Here is a 23,136-nt window from a genome sequence, read left to right as displayed (position 1 = left end):
ATCAGCCACTAAATGTAACAGGATGTAATCAAGCCCTGGTCTCCATGGGAACAGAGGAGGAACACCTGGTGCGGTAGTCTCAGGTTGGATCTGACACACACACACACACACACACACACACACAAAAGATTTGCATGTCCATCAACCCATGTAAATACCTCTCTCTCACCCTCCAGTAACCTGTGGACAGAACCTTCATAAATCATCAGAACGTTTATAACCTGTTTAATAGCTATTTATAACCTATTTGTTGACACATTATGTCGTGTCCTGTAATACTTCGTTTGATATAACACATCCTTAAAGACTCTATAACGAAGAGACGCTGTACTCACGACAGTCAGACATCTTCACTCATAACATCCTTACAGACTCTATAACGAAGAGACGCTGTACTCACGACAGTCAGACATCTTCACTCATAACATCCTTAAAGACTATAACGAAGAGACGCTGTACTCACGACAGTCAGACATCTTCACTCATAACATCCTTACAGACTCTATAACAAAGAGACGCTGTACTCACGACAGTCAGACATCTTTGTTCACTCATAACATCCTTACAGACTCTATAACGAAGAGACGCTGTACTCACGACAGTCAGACATCTTCACTCATAACATCCTTACAGACTCTATAACGAAGAGACGCTGTACTCACGACAGTCAGACATCTTCACTCATAACATCCTTACAGACTCTATAACAAAGAGACGCTGTACTCACGACAGTCAGACATCTTCACTCATAACATCCTTACAGACTCTATAACGAAGAGACGCTGTACTCACGACAGTCAGACATCTTCACTCATAACATCCTTAGACTCTATAACGAAGAGACGCTGTACTCACGACAGTCAGACATCTTCACTCATAACATCCTTACAGACTCTATAACGAAGAGATGCTGTACTCACGACAGTCAGACATCTTCACTCATAACATCCTTAAAGACTATAACAAAGAGACGCTGTACTCACGACAGTCAGACATCTTCACTCATAACATCCTTACAGACTCTATAACGAAGAGACGCTGTACTCACGACAGTCAGACATCTTCACTCATAACATCCTTAGACTCTATAACAAAGAGACGCTGTACTCACGACAGTCAGACATCTTCACTCATAACATCCTTACAGACTCTATAACGAAGAGACGCTGTACTCACGACAGTCAGACATCTTTGTATTAACATTTTAGTGAATTATCACTAACAGCTAAAACAAATAAACATTTAAAGACATGTTTCAACCAATACAAATACACACACGTTTCAAGAAGTCCAGCAACGTAATTTACACAGAACATTACACAGGACTGAATAGTGTAGCTGGTCCCTGAGCTGACGGACAAATGCTTCTCTTCCTGCTGCATGTTGGTTCCAACCTTAAAAGTAACAACAAAGAAAGTTAACAGGTCTGTTAGGAAATGCCATTGTCACACCATCTGGATGAGGGCTGTGCTGCGCCAGAAATACTCTAAACGGGAAGATGGGAAACTCTAATTCATATTATTATATTCCTCTTTCATTTACAAATCTCACGATGTGACTATGAGACGTAGCTGTATCTAAGGGGATTTGTATTCACCTGAGCCTGATGGCTAGCTACATTTCGGCTAGCTAGCAATTTCTGTGAAGTCACCGAAATGATTTGAAATAGAGATTGAGGTCGCTACAGTATGTAATCTAACTCAACACTTAACTACTAAAAAACAAATTTACATGACGGTAAATGACGGTTAACTTACTTTTCGTTGCGTCTCATCATCGACACTAAAAAAATTATTTACGGAATTTTCACCTGTTCTACATAACAGTCCTGAAATGTATAAAAAATAATTGTCATTAACAACGATTCATCTTTATTCATATTTAAGTGACATTTGAGTTTTAAAAACATGTTCCAAGGTCAAATAGATACGAATCGCTGTCGATGGAACACATATTGGCTGAGAGCAAGTACTATCCCTGGTTCAGCAGTGAAAGTATTGTAGGCAACACTCAGTAGAATGGAGACGTCATTGGGGCTCGGAATAATACAGAGTGTTGCCTTTTGCTCCATCCATCCCATTGGCGGATGACTTCTTCCCACAGTCATCCCTTCATGTGGTTTAAGCATTGTTGTGAACACGGAAATTCAAATCTGGTTGTTTTACTATTTTTTTTTTTTTTAAGTGTGAAAAAACATGTTGGGGAAATCGGAAAGCTTGTAAAAACAAAACCAATAATAAAATAAATAAAAATAAAACATGCCCTACCAAGATGCCCTCTCATGCTCTCTCTATCAGAGCTGTTACTGTCATCTCTCTATCAGAGCTGTTACTGTCATCTCTCTATCAGAGCTGTTACTGTCATCTCTCTATCAGAGCTGTTACTGTCATCTCTCTATCAGAGCTGTTACTGTCATCTCTCTATCAGAGCTGTTACTGTCATCTCTCTATCAGAGCTGATACTGTCATCTCTCTATCAGAGCTGTTACTGTCATCTCTCTATCAGAGCTGTTACTGTCATCTCTCTATCAGAGCTGTTACTGTCATCTCTCTATCAGAGCTGTTACTGTCATCTCTCTATCAGAGCTGTTACTGTCATCTCTCTATCAGAGCTGTTACTGTCATCTCTCTATCAGAGCTGTTACTGTCATCTCTCTATCAGAGCTGTTACTGTCATCTCTCTATCAGAGCTGTTACTGTCATCTCTCTATCAGAGCTGTTACTGTCATCTCTCTATCAGAGCTGTTACTGTCATCTCTCTATCAGAGCTGTTACTGTCATCTCTCTATCAGAGCTGTTACTGTCATCTCTCTATCAGAGCTGTTACTGTCATTTCTCTATCAGAGCTGTTACTGTCATCTCTCTATCAGAGCTGATACTGAGAGACATCTCTCTATCAGAGCTGTTACTGTCATCTCTCTATCAGAGCTGTTACTGTCATCTCTCTATCAGAGCTGTTACTGTCATCTCTCTATCAGAGCTGATACTTAGAGACATCTCTCTATCAGAGCTGTTACTGTCATCTCTCTATCAGAGCTGTTACTGTCATCTCTCTATCAGAGCTGTTACTGTCATCTCTCTATCAGAGCTGTTACTGTCATCTCTCTATCAGAGCTGTTCCTGAGAGAGACTTCTCTCTAGCAGACCACCCTATTCCCTAAATACAGGGCCCTGGTAAAAAATAGTGCACTTGATATGGAATAGATTACCATTTGAGACTGCCCCTATTCATACTAGGTACAGATGGTGTATTTCTCCCTGGTACAGATGGTGTATTTCTCCCTGGTACAGATGGTGTATTTCTCCCTGGTACAGATGGTGTATTTCTCCCTGGTACAGATGGTGTAGTTCTCCCTGGTACAGATGGTGTATTTCTCCCTGGTACAGATGGTGTAGTTCTCCTTGGTACAGATGGTGTATTTCTCCTTGGTACAGATGGTATATTTCTCCCTGGTACAGATGGTGTATTTCTCCCTGGTACAGATGGTGTATTTCTCCCTGGTACAGATGGTGTAGTTCTCCCTGGTACAGATGGTGTATTTCTCCCTGGTACAGATGGTGTATTTCTCCCTGGTACAGATGGTGTATTTCTCCATGGTACAGATGGTGTATTTCTCCCTGGTACAGATGGTGTATTTCTCCCTGGTACAGATGGTGTATTTCTCCCTGGTACAGATGGTGTATTTCTCCTTGGTACAGATGGTGTATTTCTCCCTGGTACAGATGGTGTATTTCTCCTTGGTACAGATGGTGTATTTCTCCCTGGTACAGATGGTGTATTTCTCCCTGGTACAGATGGTGTATTTCTCCCTGGTACAGCAGCCATCAATCCACAGCACAACATCCCGTTTATGAAACGCAGTATTATAAAAAATTATTTATCCGTTATTTCACCAGGTAAGTTGACTGAGAACATGTTCTCATTTGCAGCAATGACCTGGGGAATAGTTACAGGGGAGAGGAGGGGGATGAATGAGCCAATTGTAAACTGGGGATGATTAGGTGACCGTGATGGTTTGAGGGCCAGATTGGGAATTTAGCCAGGACACCGGGGTTAACACCTCTACTCTTACGATAAGTGCCTAATGACCTCGGAGAGTCAGGATACCCGTTTAACGTCCCATCCGAAAGACGGCACCCTACACAGGACAATGTGGTTCCCAAGTGGCCCAGAGATCTAAGACACTGCATCTCAGTGCTAGAGGAGTCACCACAGACAACTTGGTTTGAATCCAGGCTGTATCACAGCCGGCCGTGATTGGGAGTCCCATAGGGCGGCGCACAATTGGCTCAGTGTCGTCCAAGTTTGGCCGGTGTAGGCCGTCATTGTAAATAAGAAATTGTTCTTAACTGACTTGACTAGTTAAATAAAGGGTACATTGTCACCAATCTCTTCTCTGGGGTATTGGGATATTTCTGTAGACCAAAGGAATGGGTGCCTCCTACTGGCCCTCCAGCAGCATCTGGTCTCCCATCCAGGGACCGACCAGGACCAACCCTGCTTAGCTTCAGAAGCAAGCCAGCAGTGGTATGCAGGGCGGTATGCTGCTGGCTTCTTCCCAACCTCAAGTTTTCAAAGTCACAGAGCCCTCCAAAAGGTGAACGAAATAGCGGTTTGACTCTCCCCATCCACCCTGAATTACAGCTCCATACCCTCTGGCCACAGGTAGAGACCACCTAACGTTAAAAATAAATAGGGCCACGTTTTGTTTTATTCAGAATACAATTCTGCAACTTAACAATATGTTGGACTAATTGCAGTTCGCACTATTTGTTGGAAAATATCCTTATTTATGGTATGTTTTATGATTTCTGCAAGATGAACTCTCTCTCTCGCCAGCCTGTTCCTCGTCTACAACGGCGGTTTCCACGGTAGCACCAGTGAGAGCGGGATGGCGGCTGCGGCAGGGGGGTCCAGAGACAGGAGCGATGCCAGGAGAAGCTGGCAGACAGAGCAGCAGCAGAAAGCCTCAGTCAGACCAGCAGTCCTACAGGGATACAGCAGCATCATCGACCACAAGGTAAACACACAGCTGGCCTTTTAATTGGCTCCCAGTTGATGTCTCTAACGCTGTGTTTCTCTCTCTCTCTCTCTCTCTCTCAAAGTCTTAGAGGACTAAGAGAAGTCTGCTAGATTTTAATCCAAACATAGTTATCTGTGAGAGGGTGTCAGCTATCTACAGGAGAGGGAAACGTAGTTATCTGTGAGAGGGTGTCAGCTATCTACAGGAGAAGGAAACGTAGTTATCTGTGAGAGAGTGTCAGCTATCTACAGGAGAGGGAAACGTAGTTATCTGTGAGAGGGTGTCAGCTATCTACAGGAGAAGGAAACGTAGTTATCTGTGAGAGAGTGTCAGCTATCTACAGGAGAGGGAAACGTAGTTATCTGTGAGAGAGTGTCAGCTATCTACAGGAGAGGGAAACGTAGTTATCTGTGAGAGAGTGTCAGCTATCTACAGGAGAGGGAAACGTAGTTATCTGTGAGAGGGTGTCAACTATCTACAGGAGAGGGAAACGTAGTTATCTGTGAGAGAGTGTCAGCTATCTACAGGAGAGGGAAACGTAGTTATCTGTGAGAGGGTGTCAGCTATCTACAGGAGAGGGAAACGTAGTTATCTGTGAGAGGGTGTCAGCTATCTACAGGAGAGGGAAACGTAGTTATCTGTGAGAGGGTGTCAGCTATCTACAGGAGAGGGAAACGTAGTTATCTGTGAGAGGGTGTCAGCTATCTACAGGAGAGGGAAACGTAGTTATCTGTGAGAGAGTGTCAGCTATCTACAGGAGAGGGAAACGTAGTTATCTGTGAGAGGGTGTCAGCTATCTACAGGAGAGGGAAACGTAGTTATCTGTGAGAGGGTGTCAGCTATCTACAGGAGAGGGAAACGTAGTTATCTGTGAGAGGGTGTCAGCTATCTACAGGAGAGGGAAACGTAGTTATCTGTGAGAGAGTGTCAGCTATCTACAGGAGAGGGAAACGTAGTTATCTGTGAGAGAGTGTCAGCTATCTACAGGAGAGGGAAACGTAGTTATCTGTGAGAGGGTGTCAGCTATCTACAGGAGAGGGAAACGTAGTTATCTGTGAGAGGGTGTCAGCTATCTACAGGAGAGGGAAACGTAGTTATCTGTGAGAGAGTGTCAGCTATCTACAGGAGAGGGAAACGTAGTTATCTGTGAGAGGGTGTCAGCTATCTACAGGAGAGGGAAACGTAGTTATCTGTGAGAGGGTGTCAGCTATCTACAGGAGAGGGAAACGTAGTTATCTGTGAGAGGGTGTCAGCTATCTACAGGAGAGGGAAACGTAGTTATCTGTGAGAGAGTGTCAGCTATCTACAGGAGAGGGAAACGTAGTTATCTGTGAGAGAGTGTCAGCTATCTACAGGAGAGGGAAACGTAGTTATCTGTGAGAGGGTGTCAGCTATCTACAGGAGAAGGAAACGTAGTTATCTGTGAGAGGGTGTCAGCTATCTACAGGAGAGGGAAACGTAGTTATCTGTGAGAGGGTGTCAGCTATCTACAGGAGAGGGAAACGTAGTTATCTGTGAGAGGGTGTCAGCTATCTACAGGAGAGGGAAACGTAGTTATCTGTGAGAGGGTGTCAGCTATCTACAGGAGAGGGAAACGTAGTTATCTGTGAGAGGGTGTCAGCTATCTACAGGAGAGGGAAACGTAGTTATCTGTGAGAGAGTGTCAGCTATCTACAGGAGAGGGAAACGTAGTTATCTGTGAGAGTGTCAGCTATCTACAGGAGAGGGAAACGTAGTTATCTGTGAGAGGGTGTCAGCTATCTACAGGAGAGGGAAACGTAGTTATCTGTGAGAGGGTGTCAGCTATCTACAGGAGAAGGAAACGTAGTTATCTGTGAGAGAGTGTCAGCTATCTACAGGAGAGGGAAACGTAGTTATCTGTGAGAGGGTGTCAGCTATCTACAGGAGAAGGAAACGTAGTTATCTGTGAGAGAGTGTCAGCTATCTACAGGAGAGGGAAACGTAGTTATCTGTGAGAGAGTGTCAGCTATCTACAGGAGAGGGAAACGTAGTTATCTGTGAGAGAGTGTCAGCTATCTACAGGAGAGGGAAACGTAGTTATCTGTGAGAGGGTGTCAACTATCTACAGGAGAGGGAAACGTAGTTATCTGTGAGAGAGTGTCAGCTATCTACAGGAGAGGGAAACGTAGTTATCTGTGAGAGGGTGTCAGCTATCTACAGGAGAGGGAAACGTAGTTATCTGTGAGAGGGTGTCAGCTATCTACAGGAGAGGGAAACGTAGTTATCTGTGAGAGGGTGTCAGCTATCTACAGGAGAGGGAAACGTAGTTATCTGTGAGAGGGTGTCAGCTATCTACAGGAGAGGGAAACGTAGTTATCTGTGAGAGAGTGTCAGCTATCTACAGGAGAGGGAAACGTAGTTATCTGTGAGAGGGTGTCAGCTATCTACAGGAGAGGGAAACGTAGTTATCTGTGAGAGGGTGTCAGCTATCTACAGGAGAGGGAAACGTAGTTATCTGTGAGAGGGTGTCAGCTATCTACAGGAGAGGGAAACGTAGTTATCTGTGAGAGAGTGTCAGCTATCTACAGGAGAGGGAAACGTAGTTATCTGTGAGAGAGTGTCAGCTATCTACAGGAGAGGGAAACGTAGTTATCTGTGAGAGGGTGTCAGCTATCTACAGGAGAGGGAAACGTAGTTATCTGTGAGAGGGTGTCAGCTATCTACAGGAGAGGGAAACGTAGTTATCTGTGAGAGAGTGTCAGCTATCTACAGGAGAGGGAAACGTAGTTATCTGTGAGAGGGTGTCAGCTATCTACAGGAGAGGGAAACGTAGTTATCTGTGAGAGAGTGTCAGCTATCTACAGGAGAGGGAAACGTAGTTATCTGTGAGAGAGTGTCAGCTATCTACAGGAGAGGGAAACGTAGTTATCTGTGAGAGGGTGTCAGCTATCTACAGGAGAGGGAAACGTAGTTATCTGTGAGAGAGTGTCAGCTATCTACAGGAGAGGGAAACGTAGTTATCTGTGAGAGGGTGTCAGCTATCTACAGGAGAGGGAAACGTAGTTATCTGTGAGAGGGTGTCAGCTATCTACAGGAGAGGGAAACGTAGTTATCTGTGAGAGGGTGTCAGCTATCTACAGGAGAGGGAAACGTAGTTATCTGTGAGAGGGTGTCAGCTATCTACAGGAGAGGGAAACGTAGTTATCTGTGAGAGGGTGTCAGCTATCTACAGGAGAGGGTTAGAAGCATCTGAAATTCTGTTCAGTAGATCTAAACGTCAAGTCTCCTAGGTGTCAATAGGTTTAAGTCTCCTATGTGTCAATAGGTTTAAGTCTCCTAGGTGTCAATAGGTTTAAGTCTCCTAGGTGTCAATAGGTTTAAGTCTCCTAGGTGTCAATAGGTTTAAGTCTCCTAGGTGTCAATAGGTTTAAGTCTCCTAGGTGTCAATAGGTTTAAGTCTCCTAGGTGTCAATAGGTTTAAGTCTCCTAGGTGTCAATAGGTTTAAGTCTCCTAGGTGTCAATAGGTTTAAGTCTCCTAGGTGTCAATAGGTTTAAGTCTCCTAGGTGTCAATAGGTTTAAGTCTCCTAGGTGTCAATAGGTTTAAGTCTCCTAGGTGTCAATAGGTTTAAGTCTCCTAGGTGTCAATAGGTTTAAGTCTCCTAGGTGTCAATAGGTTTAAGTCTCCTAGGTGTCAATAGGTTTAAGTCTCCTAGGTGTCAATAGGTTTAAGTCTCCTAGGTGTCAATAGGTTTAAGTCTCCTAGGTGTCAATAGGTTTAAGTCTCCTAGGTGTCAATAGGTTTAAGTCTCCTAGGTGTCAATAGGTTTAAGTCTCCTAGGTGTCAATAGGTTTAAGTCTCCTAGGTGTCAATAGGTTTAAGTCTCCTAGGTGTCAATAGGTTTAAGTCTCCTAGGTGTCAATAGGTTTAAGTCTCCTAGGTGTCAATAGGTTTAAGTCTCCTAGGTGTCAATAGGTTTAAGTCTCCTAGGTGTCAATAGGTTTAAGTCTCCTAGGTGTCAATAGGTTTAAGTCTCCTAGGTGTCAATAGGTTTAAGTCTCCTAGGTGTCAATAGGTTTAAGTCTCCTAGGTGTCAATAGGTTTAAGTCTCCTAGGTGTCAATAGGTTTAAGTCTCCTAGGTGTCAATAGGTTTAAGTCTCCTAGGTGTCAATAGGTTTAAGTCTCCTAGGTGTCAATAGGTTTAAGTCTCCTAGGTGTCAATAGGTTTAAGTCTCCTAGGTGTCAATAGGTTTAAGTCTCCTAGGTGTCAATAGGTTTAAGTCTCCTAGGTGTCAATAGGTTTAAGTCTCCTAGGTGTCAATAGGTTTAAGTCTCCTAGGTGTCAATAGGTTTAAGTCTCCTAGGTGTCAATAGGTTTATGTACAGGAGAAGAAATGATTTGATCAGCAATGAAAAGCCAACCTGTTGCACCCTCGACAACTGTGATTACTATTATTTGACCCTGCTGGACATTTATGAACATTTGAACATCTTGGCCATGTTCTGTTATAATCTCCACCCGGCACAGCCAGAAGAGGACTGGTCACCCCTCATAGCCTGGTTCCTCTCCAACCAGCACAGCCAGAAGAGGACTGGTCACCCCTCATAGCCTGGTTCCTCTCCACCCGGCACAGCCAGAAGAGGACTGGTCACCCCTCATAGCCTGGTTCCTCTCCACCCGGCACAGCCAGAAGAGGACTGGTCACCCCTCATAGCCTGGTTCCTCTCCACCCGGCACAGCCAGAAGAGGACTGGTCACCCCTCATAGCCTGGTTCCTCTCTACCCGGCACAGCCAGAAGAGGACTGGTCACCCCTCATAGCCTGGTTCCTCTCCACCCAGCACAGCCAGAAGAGGACTGGCCACCCCTCATAGCCCTTATCAGTGGTACAATTGAAGTCTGAAGTTTACATAGACCTTAACCAAATACATTTAAACTCAGTTTTTCACAATTCCTGACATTTAATCCTCGTAAAAATTCCCTGTCTTAGGTCAGTTAGGATCACCACTTTATGTTAAGAATGTGAAATGTCAGAATAATAGTAGAGAGAATGATTCATTTCAGCTTTTATTTCTTTCATCACATTCCCAGTGGGTCAGAAGTTTACATACACTCAATTTATATTTTGTAGCATTGCCTTTAAATTGTGTAACTTTGGTCAAACGTTTCGGGTTGCCTTCCACAAGCTTCCCACAATAAGTTGGGTGAATTTTGGCCCATTCCTCTTGACAGAGCTGGTGTAACTGAGTCAGGTTTGTAGGCCTCCTTACTCGCACTCGCTTTTTCAGTTATGCCCACAAATGTTCTATGGGATTGAGGTCAGGGCTTTGTGATGGCCACTCCAATACCTTGACTTTGTGGTCCTTAAGCCATTTTGCCACAACTTTGGAAGTATGCTTGGAGTCATTGTCCATTTGGAAGACCTATTTGCGACCAAGCTTTAACTTCCTGACTGATGTCTTGAGGTGTTGCTTCAAAATATCCACATAATTTTCATGCTTCATGATGGCATCTATTTTGTGAAGGCACCTGTCTTTTGTACCTGTTTCCTCCAGCATCTTCACAAGGTCCTTTGCTGTTGTTCTGGGATTGATTTGCACTTTTCTCACCAAAATACGTTCATCTCTAGGAGACAGAATGCGTCTCCTTCCTGAGCGGTATGACGGCTGCGTGGTCCCATGGTGTTTATACTTGTGTACTATTGTTTGTACAGATGAACGTGGTACCTTCAGGCGTTTGGAAATTGCTCCCAAGGATGAACCAGACTTGAGGAGGTCTACAATTTTGTCCGATTTTTTTTAAATGTTCCCATGATGTCAAGCAAAGAGGCACTAAGTTTGAAGGTAGGTCTTGAAATACATCCACAGGTACACCTCCAATTGACACAAATAATATCAATTAGCCAATCAGAAGCTTCTAAAGCCATGACATCATTTTCTGGAATTTTCCAAGCTGTTTAAAGGCAGTCAACTTAGTGTAGTAAACTTCTGACCCACTGGAATTCTGATACAGTGAATTATAAGTGAAATAATCTGTCTGTAAACAATTGTTGGAAAAATGACTTGTGTCATACACAAAGTAGATGTCCTAACTGACTTGACAAAACTATAGTTTGTTCACAAGAAATTAGTGGAGTGGTTGAAAAACAAATTTTAATGACTCCAACCTAAGTGTATGTTTTAAAAAATATATTTAACCTTTATTTACTAGTCAGTTATGAACAAATTCTTATTTTCAATGACGGCCTAGGAACAGTGGGTTAACTGCCTGTTCAGGGGCAGAACGACAGATTTGTAGCTTGTCAGCTCGGGGATCAATCTTGCAACCTTTCGGTTACGAGTTCAAACCACTAGGATACCTGCCGGCCCTGTCTAAATATCCAACTTCAACTGTATATTGGCCATATACCACACCCCCTCTGGCCTTATTGGTTAACTATAGACCACACCCCCTCTGGCCTTATTGGTTAACTATAGACCACACCCCCTCTGGCCTTATTGGTTAACTATAAACCACACCCCCAGTCCCAGCCATAGGATATTCCCTGATATAGACCACACCCCCAGTCCCAGCCATAGGATATTCCCTGATATAGACCACACCCCCAGTCCTAGCCATAGGATATTCCCTGATATAGACCACACCCCCAGTCCCAGCCATAGGATATTCCCTGATATAGACCACACCCCCAGTCCCAGCCATAGGATATTCCCTGATACATAAATGTATCTCATCTTGCTGTGCATAAGCAGCATAAACTCATAAACTCTATATGAATGATTTTAACAGACAAAAAGCTTACCACACACACACACACACACACACACTATTTCTGGGAAAGGAGTGTAGGACATTCTGTCCATATGTCTCAACCACAGATTGACGGGCCGCCTCAGGACCGTGTTAGCTCACTGAGCTAAAGCCTATAGGAAGTCTCTTAGGGGAGTTGGAGAGAGTTCAGGTTAGGTTAATTAAACCACCTCTGTCACAGCAGAGCAGTATTCTAGCCTATCAGTGTGCTACCTTCCTGTTTATATTGATCTCCTCCCACTGGGCTGTGTGAGTGGAGGCTACACTCGGTCACCTCCCGACACGTCCCCAGGTTTATCAATTAGACACACACGTATAGTGTGTGTGTGTCTGTCTATATCCGTGCGTCTGTCTGTGCGTGTGTCTATGTGTGTGTGTGTGTGTGTGTGCGTGCGTGTGTCTGTGTGTCTATGCCTCTGTGTCTATGCGTGTGTCTGTGCGTGTGTCTGTGCGTGTGTCTGTGCATGTGTGTGTGTGTGTCTGTGTGTGTTAGTATGGAATTAGGAGTCACCCCTGGGCCTAGGCAGGGGGAAATTGTGATAAATGATGTGAGGCAGAGAAAGGCTTTCTCTCTACAGACCAGACTGGATAAGTGGATCAGTCAATACATTACACACCACACAATAGCACTGATTGACAGAGAGAAGTAGAGAGAGAGAGGTGGAGGGAGGGAGGGAAAGAAAGAGAAGAGAGAGAAGAGAGAGAAGAGAGAGAAGAGAGAGGAGAGAGAGAGAGAGGGAAGGAGAGGGAAGGAGAGAGAGCGAGAGAGAGAGCGAGAGGAGAGAAAGAGAGAAAGAGAAAGAAAGAGAAAGAGAGAGAAAGAGAAAGAGAAAGAGAGAGAAGGAGAAAGAGAAAGAAGGAGAAAGAGAGAGAGAGAAAGAGAGCGAGAGAGAGGGCGAGAGAGAGAGGGAGAGCGCGAGAGAAAGAGAAAGAGAGAGAAAGAGAGCGAGAGAGAGAGAAAGAGAGCGAGAGAGAGAGAAAGAGAGCGAGAGAGAGAGAAAGAGAGCGAGAGAGAGAAAGAGAAAGAGAGAGAGAGGGAGAGCGCGAGAGAAAGAGAGAGCGAGAGAGAGAGAGAAAGAGAGCGAGAGAGAGAGAAAGAGAGCGAGAGAGAGAAAGAGAGCGAGAGAGAGAGAAAGAGAGCGAGAGAGAAAGAGAGGAGAGAAAGAGAAAGAGAAAGAGAGAGAGAGAGGAACACAGCGTTAGAGACATCAACTGGGAGCCAATTAAAAGGCCAGCTGTGTGTTTACCTTGTGGTCGATGATGCTGCTGTATCCCTGTAGGACTGCTGGTCTGACTGAGGCTTTCTGCTGCTGCTCTGTCTGCCAGCTTCTCCTGGCATCGCTCCTGTCTCTGGACCCCCCTGCCGCAGCCACCATCCCGCTCTCACTGGTGCTACCGTGGAAACCGCCGTTGTAGACGAGGAACAGGCTGGCGCACAGAGTGATGACGAGAAACACAGCAACTCCATGGTGCTGGAGGAACAACAGAGAGAGAGACAGCTATTCCATGGGGCTGGAGGACCAACAGAGAGAGAGACAGCTATTCCATGGGGCTGGAGGAACAACAGAGAGAAAGACAGCTATTCCATGGGGCTGGAGGAACAACAGAGAGAAAGACAGCTATTCCATGGGGCTGGAGGAGAGGGAAAGGGAGAGAGAGAGAGAGAGAGAGAGAGAGAGAGAGAGAGAGAGAGAGAAACAACAGAGCGGGGCTCTGCTCACACTTACTGGCCTGAGGCCATACCACGACCAACAACATTAGACACCTCATGGAACAAAAAGCCTTCACTATATCATCCTGGAATATCCAAGGCCTAAGGTCATCTGCCTTTGGCCTAAAGAGTAGGAACCCAGACTTCAACAAAGAAATAGGTAATACAGACATTGTCATCCTGCAAGAAACCTGGTATAGAGGAGATGGACCCACTGGTTGCCCTCTAGGTTACAGAGAGCTGGTAGTCCCATCCACCACACCACCAGGTGGGTGGTATAGAGGAGATGGACCCACTGGTTGCCCTCTAGGTTACAGAGAGCTGATAGTCCCATCCACCAAACTACCAGGTGTGAAACAGGGAAGGGACTCAGGGGGTATGCTAATTTGGTATAGAGCAGACCTAACTCACTCCATTAAATTAATCAAAACATGTCCTCCTGTGTGCCACCTATATCCCCCCACTAGAATCCCCATACTTTAATGAAGACAGCTTCTCCATCCTGGAGGGGGAAATCAATCATTTCCAGGCCCAGGGACATGTACTAGTCTGTGGTGACCTAAATGCCAGAACCGGACAAGAACCTGACACCCTCAGCACACAGGGGGACAAACACCCTGGAGGTGACAGCATTCCCTCCCCCGTATGCCCCCTAGACACAACTATGACAACATAACAAACAAAAACGGGTCACAACTCCTGCAGCTGTCCCACGCTGGGTATGTACATAGTCAATAGTAGGCTTCGAGGGGACTCCTACGGTAGGTACACCTATAAAATTGTTACTGTTAAAATTGGCAAAAAACACAATTTCTTCACAGAGGGTCGTGGGGTGAGACAGGGATGCAGCTTAAGCCCCACCCTCTTCAACATATATATCAACGAATTGGCGCAGGCACAAGAAAAGTCTGCAGCACCGGCCTCACCCTACGAGAATCCGAAGTCAAATGTCTGCTGTTTGCTGATGATCTGGTGCTTCTGTCACCAACCAAGGAGGGCCTACTGCAGCACCTAGATATTCTGCACAGATTCTGTCAGACCTGGGCCCTGACAGTAAATCTCAGTAAAACCAAAATAATGGTGTTCCAAAAAAGGTCCAGTCACCAGGACCACAAATACAAATTCCATCTAGACACTGTTGCCCTAGAGCACACAAAAAACTATACATACCTTGGCCTAAACATCAGCGCCACAGGTAACTTCCACAAAGCTGTGAACGATCTGAGAGACAAGGCAAGAAGGGCATTCTATGCCACCAAAAGGAACATAAATTTCAACATACCAATTAGGATTTGGCTAAAAATACTTGAATCAGTCATAGAGCCCATTGCCCTTTATGGTTGTGAGGTCTGGGGTCCGCTCACCAACCAAGACTTCACAAAATGGGACAAACACCAAATTGAGACAAATTGAGACTCTGCACGCAGAATTCTGCAAAAATATCCTCCGTGTACAACGTAGAACACCAAATAATGCATGCAGAGCAGAATTAGGCCGATACCCACTAATTATCAAAATCCAGAAAAGAGCCGTTAAATTCTATAACCACCTAAAAAGAAGCGATTCCCAAACCTTCCATAACAAAGCCATCACCTACAGAGAGATGAACCTGGAGAAGAGTCCCCTAAGCAAGCTGGTCCTGGGGCTCTGTTCACAAACACAAACCCACCCCACAGAGCCCCAGGACAGCAACACAATTAAACCCAACCAAATCATGAGAAAACAAAAAGATAATTATTTGACACATTGGAAAGAATTAACAAAAAAACAGAGCAAACTAGAATGCTATTTGGCCCTAAACAGAGAGTACACAGTGGCAGAATACCTGACCACTGTGACTGACCCAAACTTAAGGAAAGCTTTGACTATGTACAGACTCAGTGAGCATAGCCTTGCTATTGAGAAAGGCCGCCGTAGGCAGACATGGCTCTCAAGAGAAGACAGGCTATGTGCTCACTGCCCACAAAATGAGGTGGAAACTGAGCTGCACTTCCTAACCTCCTGCCCAATGTATGACCATATTAGAGAGACATATTTCCCTCAGATTACACAGATCCACAAATAATTCGAAAACAAATCCAATTTTGATAAACTCCCATATCTACTGGGTGAAATTCCACAGTGTGCCATCAGAGCAGCAAGATTTGTGACCTGTTGCCACAAGAAAAGGGCAACCAGTGAAGAACAAACACCATTGTAAATACAACCCATATTTATGCTTATTTATTTTCCCTTGTGTACTTTAACCATTTGTACATTGTTACAACACTGTATATATATAATATGACATTTGTAATGTCTTTATTGTTTTGAAACTTCTGTATGTGTGATGTTTACTGTTAATATTAATTGTTTATTTCACTTTTGTATATTATCTACCTCACTTGTTTTGGCAATGTTAACACACGTTTCCCATGCCAATAAAGCCCCTTGAATTGAGAGGGAGGGAGAGAGTAAGAGAGTGAGGGAGAGAGAGCTACCGGAGGAACACACACACAATCACATAGACAGTCAAACACACAGCAGAGATGTTGACAGATCACCCAGATTACGGTCTGCTAAGTATCCATTGGAACATCTGAGTGGTTGTATTGTCCCCGCAGAAACACACACAAACAAACACACTGTGTGCCAACAGACACACACACACACTGTGTGCCAACAGACACACATACACACACCCTGTGTGCCAACAGACACACACACACACTGTGTGCCAACAGACACACACACACACTGTGTGCCAACAGACACACACACCCTGTGTCCTCGCAGGGACTAGAGTAATCTCAAGAAATACTGGCTCTCCCTTTTCCACTCAGATTTCTCTTTCTGTACTAACCCCCAAAATATATATATTGTATAAAATAAAAGGTCAATGTGAAGCTAATCTTGGCATATCATTGATGGAATAGGTTCCCCACAGAACTACAATGAGATTCCCTAGTGTAATCTTATTCTGGAATAGAATGTGATTGTATTTCATGTGTAGATTCCCTGAACAACTTGAACATAAACACTATATAGGGTCGTAAAAGTCCCATAACATAATGTGTGTCTGTAAGTCCACATACAGGTAAAGTCGGAAGTTTACATACACTTAGGTTGGAGTCATTAACTCGTTTTTCAACCACTCCACAAATGTCTTGTTAACAAACTAGAGTTTTGGCAAATCGGTTAGGACATCTACTTTGTGCAACAATTGTTTACAGACAGATTATTTCACTTATAATTCACTGTCTTTCAATTCCAGTGGGCCACGCAGCCGTCACACCGCTCAGAAACTGATACAAAATTATCTAAATTCACAGTAAAAACAGTAAAACAAGTCCTATATCGACCCAACTTTTCAGGGAAGTTAGGAACCAATATACACAGGCAGTGAGGAAAGCAAAGGCTAGCTTTATCAAACAGAAATGTGCATCCTATAGCACAAACTCCGAAAGTTCTGGGACACTCTAAAGTCCATGGAGAATAAGAGCACCTCCTCCCAGCTGCCCACTGCGCTGAGACTAGGAAACACTGTTACCACAGATAAATCTACGACAATCGAGATTTTCAATAAGTATTTTTCTACGGCTGGCCATGCTTTCCACCTGCTTTCCACCTGGCTACCCCTACCCCGGTCAACAGCTCTGCACCCCCCACAGCAACTTGCCCAAGCCCCCCATTTCTCCTTCACCCAATTCCAGATAGCTGATGTTCTGAAGGAGCTGCAAAATCTGGACCCCTACAAATCAGCTGGGCTTGACAATCTGAACCCTCTCTTTCTAAAATTATCCGTCGCAATTTTTGCAACCCCTAATACTAGCCTGTTCAACAACTCTTTCGTATCGTCTGAGATCCCTGAAGATTCACATTGTAAATGAGAACTTGTTCTCAACTGGCCTACCTGGTTAAATAAAGGTGAAGTTAAAAAAAGCCCAGGTTCCACTGATGGGGTTTCACACCATTAGATTTACCATCAAATCTAATCATACTTTAATAATACATCACATTTCAGTCATGAAATGCAACGCAAACAAAATAATGACACAAACTGAATGACTAAAAAGCAGCCTGAGGAAAAGAAAAGCTAAAAATATGTTTTAAGATCTCTTTTAGATATATCCACAGTTTCGGCCCCCCAAAGGACCTGAGGGACCTACTGGGTACATACAGTGCCTTGCGAAAGTATTCGGCCCCCTTGAACTTTGCGATCTTTTGCCACATTTCAGGCTTCAAACATAAAGATATAAAACAGTATTATTTTGTGAAGAATCAACAACAAGTGGGACACAATCATGAAGTGGCAAACAAAATAATGACACAAACTGAATGACTAAAAAGTACATGATGCCTGGTTGTTCTTTAAAAGTGCTTTTCTCACCATCTTAAATAAGCATGCCCCACTCAAAAAATGTTGATCCAGGAACCGATATTGCCCCTGGTTCAATCCAGACCTGAGTGCCCTTGACCAGCACAAACACATCCTGTGGTGTACTGCATTATCATCAAATAGCCTCCGTGATATGCAACTTTTCAGGGAAGTTAGGAACCAATATAGACAGGCAGTGAGGAAAGCAAAGGCTAGCTTTTTCAAACAGAAATGTTAGGAAATACTGTTACCACAGATAAATCTACGACAATCGAGAATTTCAATAAGTATTTTTCTACGGCTGGCCATGCTTTCCACCTGGCTACCCCTACCCCGGTCAACAGCTCTGCACCCCCCACAGCAACTTGCCCAAGCCTCCCATTTCTCCTTCACCCAATTCCAGATAGCTGATGTTCTGAAGGAGCTGCAAAATCTGGACCCCTACAAATCAGCTGGGCGAGACAATCTGGACCCTCTCTTCCTAAAATGATCCGCTGCAATTGTTGCAACCCCTATTACCAGTCTGTTCAACCTCTCTTTTGTATCGTCTGAGATTCCCAAAGATTGGAAAGCTGCCGCGGTCATCCCCCTCTTCAAAGGGGGAGAGACTCTAGACACAAACTGTTACAGACCTACAGTTGAAGTCAAAGTTTACATACACCTTAGCCAAATACACTTAAACTCAGTTTTTCACAATTCATGACATTTAATCCTAGTAAAAATTCCCCGTCTTAGGTCAGGTAGGATCACAACTTTATTTTAAGAATGTGAAATGTCAGAATAATCGTAGAGAGAATGATTTATTTCAGCTTTTATTTCTTTTATCACATTCCCAGTGGGTCAGAAGTTTACATACACTCAATTAGTATTTGGTAGCAGTGCCTTTAAATTGTTAAACTTGGGTCAAAAGTTTTGGGGAAGCTTTCACAAGCTTCCCACAATATGTTGGGTGAATTTTGTCCCATTCCTCCTGACAGAGCTAAATGTAAATGAGAACTGGTTCTCAACTGGCCTGACTGACCAACAAGTCAACCACAACAGACCACATATATACTCTCCACGATCTAACTGACCAACAAGTCAACCATAAGGCTAAATCTTCTCAGAAAATAAATGTTAAAAAAAATATATATATATATCCACAAGGAACTCAAGCTTAATTCCAATTTTTATTTGTATTTATTTAAAAAATGTGTATATATATATAAATATATATATATATATACACATTTTTTAAATAAATACAAATAAAAATTGGCATCAAACAAACAAACTTCTTCTCTCAGGGGTGTGGAGTGAAACAGGGCTGCCCAATATGTCCAACACTATTTAACATCTACATGAATGAATTGGCCAAAACAGGAGAAGAATCTGCAGCGCCTGGTATCACACTACACAACACTGAAATCAAGTGTCTGCTGTATGCAGATGACATGTAGTTTATGACGGTTGAAGGTTCAATCAGAATGTGTTTATAATGTAACGTCATCAACAGAGCAGGTATGTACACTGAGTGTACAAAACATTAGGAACACCTTCCAAATATTGAGTTGCATCCAGTTGTCCTCAGAACAGCCTCAATATGTCAGGGCTTGTAGAAGGTGTAGAAAGCTTTCCACAGGGATGCTGGCCCATGTTGTCAAGTTTCCTGGATGTCTTTTTGGGTGGTGGACCATTCTTGATACACACAGGAAACTGTTGTGTAGGAAAACTCAGCAGCGTTTTAGTTGTTGACACACTTAAAACCAGTGTGCCTGGCACCATACTCTGATCAACGGCACATTTTGTCTTTGCCCATTCACACTCTGGAGGATCCATATCTTATGTCTCAGCCTCCAGTATTTATACTTGTTTTTATTTCACCTTTATTTAACCAGGTAGGCTAGTTGAGAACAAGTTCTCATTTGCAACTGCGACCTGGCCAAGATAAAGCATAGCAGTGTGAACAGACAACACAGAGTTACACATGGAGTAAACAATTAACAAGTCAATAACACAGTAGAAAAAAAGGGGAGTCTATATACAAGGCATGAGGAGGTGGGCGAATAATTACAATATTGCAGATTAACACTGGAGTGATAAATGATCAGATGGTCATGTACAGGTAGAGATATTGGTGTGCAAAAGAGCAGAAAAGTAAATAAATAAAAACAGTATGGGGATGAGGTAGGTGAAAATGGGTGGGCTATTTACCAGTAGACTATGATACTGCAGTAGTTTATGTGTCGGGGGGCTAGGGTCAGTCTGTTATATCTGGAGTATTTCTCCTGTCTTATCCGGTGTCCTGTGTGAATTTAAGTATGCTCTCTCTAATTCTCTCTTTCTTTCTTTCTCTCTCTCTGAGGACCTGAGCCCTAGGACCATGCCTCAGGCCTACCTGGCATGATGACTCTTTGTTGTCCTCAGTCCACCTGGCCGTGCTGCTGCTCCAGTTTCAACTGTTCTGCCTTATTATTATTCGACCATGCTGGTCATTTATGAACATTTGAACATCTTGGCCATGTTCTGTTATAATCTCTACCCGGCACAGCCAGAAGAGGACTGGCCACCCCACATAGCCTGGTTCCTCTCTAGGTTTCTTCCTAGGTTTTGGCCTTTCTAGGGAGTTTTTCCTAGCCAACGTGCTTCTACACCTGCATTGCTTGCTGTTTGGGGTTTTAGGCTGGGTTTCTGTACAGCACTTTGAGATATCAGCTGATGTAAGAAGGGCTATATAAATACATTTGATTTGATTTGTCTCAAGGTTTAAAAATCCTTCTTTAACCCGTCTCCTTCCCTTCATCTACACTGATTGAAGTGGATTTAACAAGTGACATCAATAAGGGATCATAGCTTTCACCTGGATTCACCTGGTCAGTTTATGTCATGGAAAGAGCAGGTGTCCCTAATATTTTGTACACTCAGTGTATAGCAGCTCTTTGCATTTTAGAGAACAATTGAAAAAGGCATTACATTAATATGTAGAAAATAAGACATTTAATTAAAACTAGAAATTAAAAACGTCACAATTAAACGTTCATCCATGTTTCTCAAACATCACATTTCGAAGTGTTTAAAGTTTAGGCATGAATTCTGAATGGTTGAGGTAAAGGTTAAGGTTTCCAAAACAAACATCTCAAACTATTTTCCATTGCTGGATTTGAACTTGCAAACTATGAAATCCGAGGTATTAACTCTGATTGGTTAAGGTAAGGGTTACGGTTTGGTTTCTGGATTTTAACCTATAACCTATGGCAGCTATTCCCAAATTGGGGTATGTGCAATGCGTCGGGGGGCCAAATAAAAATGTGATTCACATTTTATAAAGTAATAAATAAATGTTTTTTTCAACATTTTTTTTTCTACACATTTTCAAACTGTCCATTTATATTTTCCAACGGGGATACACATTTGGGTGATGTTTTTCTCGCCTGAATGACCTGAATCTAGGATTACAGGGGCTTTCCGCAACTATATTCAATGTGCGGGACAAAATTGAGGCTATGATTAAGTTGGTTAAGCTATGAGAAGCTATATGAAGTTGGAGCTCTTCTCTGCCTGCATTACACAGGTCTTTCCAACACACAGGTCTTTCCAACACACAGGTCTTTCCAACATTGTATGATTTTTTTTTTGTGTGCAAAGGAACTCAAGCTTACGGACAATGTAAAATGTTATAATGCGAAGCACCTGACTGAGTAGGGTGCGCAATTACGCAGGTACTTTCCCGAAACGGACGACACAAACAACTGGATTCGTTATCCCTTTCATGCCCTGCCTCCAGTCCACTTACCACGTATCTATGTGAGAGGGGATTCTCAGCCCTTGGTAGCATGAAAACTAAATACAGGCACTGACTTTGTGTGGAAAATTATTTAAGACTGAGACTCTTTCCGATACAACCCAACATTACAGAGTTATGTGCATCCTTTCAAGCACACCCTTCTCATTAACCTGTGGTGAGTTATTCACAATTTTCAATAAATTAAGGTTGTATATGTAAGATGGTTAAATAAAGAGCAAAATTATTGATTATTATTATGTTTTGTGCCCGGGTCCTATGAGAGCTCTTTGTCACTTCGCACGAACCGGGTTGTGACGATAACTCACACTCTATTATGTTTAATACATGTATCGTATAGTGAGTGTGTGTAGCAGGTTTACAATGATGGCAAAAAACAACAACATTTGAGAGTGCGCTGACCCTGGTGCTAGAGGGGATACGCAGCTGGAGGTTGAATGTTTGAAGGGGTGCGGGACTATAAAAAGTTTGGGAACCACTGATCTGTGGTAATACGATTAGACACATCCGCCATACGTTTTGCAAAACGGAAACCTACTTGAAGCTAAACTCTAGTGGCCAATTGCCCGATGTCCTCTGACATCGATGGATTTCTTTTATTTAACTCGGCAAGTCTAAGAACTACTTCCTACAACGATGGCGTACCGGGGAACAGTGAGTTAACGGCCTTGTTCAGGGGCAAAACGACAGATTTTTACCTTGGCAGTTCGGGATTCGATCCAGCAACCTTTCAGTAACTGGCCCAACGCTCTAACCACTAGATTACCTGCCGCCCCGGTCGTCGACTTGTATCACGAGTGACCTGACTGTAAATTCCATGTTAACATATTTCTTAATAATTCACTAGGTATTGTTCAAAGCCCTGCAGTAATCTCCTTTTCAGCCGAGAACAGCTAGTGAACACTAGGTTACAGGCACTGAACAGTAAACTACAGGAGACTACATGGCGGATAGAAGGAACATGCCTCCCGTAGAGACTAATTGTGCAGACAGGCAGTTCTAGCCTAAGAATAGGCACACCACGACAATCATAGTTATACGAGCTCTTACCATATGTGTCTTCATTTTGCAGCACCGTGTCGTCCTATTTCCCACTGTCTGCACGTGCAGCTCCACTTTTCCTCATGGTATAAATCAGTTTAATATATACCGGCGTAATAATATCTTCTCCCCTCCTCGCATCCCACCACCGTCACCCCGTCATTATCGGTATGGTGTTGTGGATGACTCTTCTTGTGTTTCTAGCAGCTCCTGTGTGTCAGTCACATCACCTTCTGCCTGTATAGAAATGGACTGAAAGCCAAGTGCCGCGATTCATAGCTGACGGGACAGATGTTGCCTGGTGGGAGTACTGCGTGGTCTTAAAGTTGACTGTGTTCACGTCTGAAGTAGAAAGCAAGCATCAAAATGTATCTGTAATCAATAGGGATGCTGGAATACAGTGCAGAGCCACCGTAACCACAGTAACCACACAGACATATTTCGGTTTATT

At 43.5% G+C, this 23,136-nt stretch overlaps 1 pseudogene; it reads right to left on the bottom strand.

The window, feature by feature from the left end:
* The window catches only part of LOC135558116 (alpha-N-acetylgalactosaminide alpha-2,6-sialyltransferase 5-like), a 95,387-nt pseudogene extending 72,487 nt beyond the window's left edge, over window positions 1-22,900 (bottom strand).
* Window positions 22,901-23,136: the final 236 nt, after the last annotated feature.

Source organism: Oncorhynchus masou, chromosome 17, assembly GCF_036934945.1.
Source record: "Oncorhynchus masou masou isolate Uvic2021 chromosome 17, UVic_Omas_1.1, whole genome shotgun sequence".
In the NCBI taxonomy this organism is placed as follows: domain Eukaryota; kingdom Metazoa; phylum Chordata; class Actinopteri; order Salmoniformes; family Salmonidae; genus Oncorhynchus; species Oncorhynchus masou.
Note: the sequence above shows the minus strand (reverse complement) of the source record. Positions and strands in the feature narration are given on the sequence as shown.